Here is a 1,529-nt window from a genome sequence, read left to right as displayed (position 1 = left end):
AATTAACGTTGGTATATGCGTGTACCTCTGAATCAAGTCTCCACCTTGGCTTATCAACATAATTCGATAACAGTGCATTGAACATCCGATCAAACTGGAGAATTCACATTTGATCCTCTATTCAGTTCCCGGAGTAACATCAATTATTGGCTCATCACAAGCTGGAGACTGGTAACGCTTCAGTTCTCGGAGGATGCCATTCATCTACACAGGCAGATTTCGACGTATCTGTCTGTCTGTCTGTCTCTCTCCGTGGAAAGGAACTGGGGACCCTACCACGTACTCACTCCAAGAGCATCACAACATGAAAACTACAATTAAGTATCATGCTGTGACCACGGCGGCTCAAACATGAGCCTACCATTAAGAAGAAAAAAAAAAAAATATATGCATATATATATCGCTCTCTCTCTCACTTTCTCGCTTTCTCACTTTCTCTCGCTCTCTCTCTCTCTCTCTCTCTCTCTCTCTCTCTCTCTCTCTCTCTCTCTCTCTCTCTCTCTCTCTCTACACTCTCTCTCTCTCTCTCTCTCTTTCTCTTACTCTCACTTGCTCTCAGAGGGGCAGCACCGCATGCATGTAAATAAACTTATGCGGCTTTCATTCTCATATTCAAGATTCCCTTTCCTCTGGTGTGGGCCCTCGCTCTCTCCGTCTGATGACTGAATTGCTACAGACAAATGAAGAGGACATTGTACCAATAACTGAAGATGAAGTGCGACGTGCACTCACCAAGGGTAAGGCTTCAGCTCCTGGTGAGGATGGAATTTCATACTCCGTGATCCGTCTTCTCCAGAGGGTCCCAGTCAATCCCTTGCTTCTACTTTATAATCTTTGCCTTCAGAAAGGATGCATACCTCAGCCGTGTACTACAAGCATCATCGTACCCTACCAAAGCCTAGAACTGACAAGTTCCGGCCTTTTTCCCTCACCTCATGTTTCTGCAGGGTACCTGAACGCATCATACTTAACCATCTGCTTTGCCGCCTACAACCCAAGCTTTTACATCGACTGAGTGGTTTTCTACCTGAGCGAGGGGCATTGCTTTCTAGAACTACAGTGTTGTAGCATTCATAGACCTTCAACTAGTGGAATTTGGTGTGAAATTGCATTTACTGAAGTGGATGCGAGGCTGCCTCAGCAACAAAACTGCGTGTCCTTTTTAATGGCGCTGTAGCACGCCCAAAAATTCGAAATGGGCACTCCTCAAGGTGGTGTTCTTAGTCCACTGCTATTTAATGTTCTTATGCACCGCTTACTCTCTCTCCTACCTGATATCCGCTATGCAGATCACATTTGCATCCACTCTAATTTACAGGATATCCAGCTCCTCCACACCTTTTCTTATTCATCTGCCGCCTGTGGTCTCATCATCTCCACGGAAAAAAACAGAATTTTCTCCTACCGCAACCCAAGAGCACTCCCAGATTTCATCATGTCCCTCGCTCCTCGCAGTATCTACTACTTGGGTGCGCCTGTACGAGTCACCCAGACCATCCCAGCACGACAGAGAATCTACCTCATTGTCA

This window comes from Penaeus monodon, chromosome 6 (genome assembly GCF_015228065.2).
Source record: "Penaeus monodon isolate SGIC_2016 chromosome 6, NSTDA_Pmon_1, whole genome shotgun sequence".
Lineage (NCBI taxonomy): Eukaryota > Metazoa > Arthropoda > Malacostraca > Decapoda > Penaeidae > Penaeus > Penaeus monodon.
Note: the sequence above shows the minus strand (reverse complement) of the source record.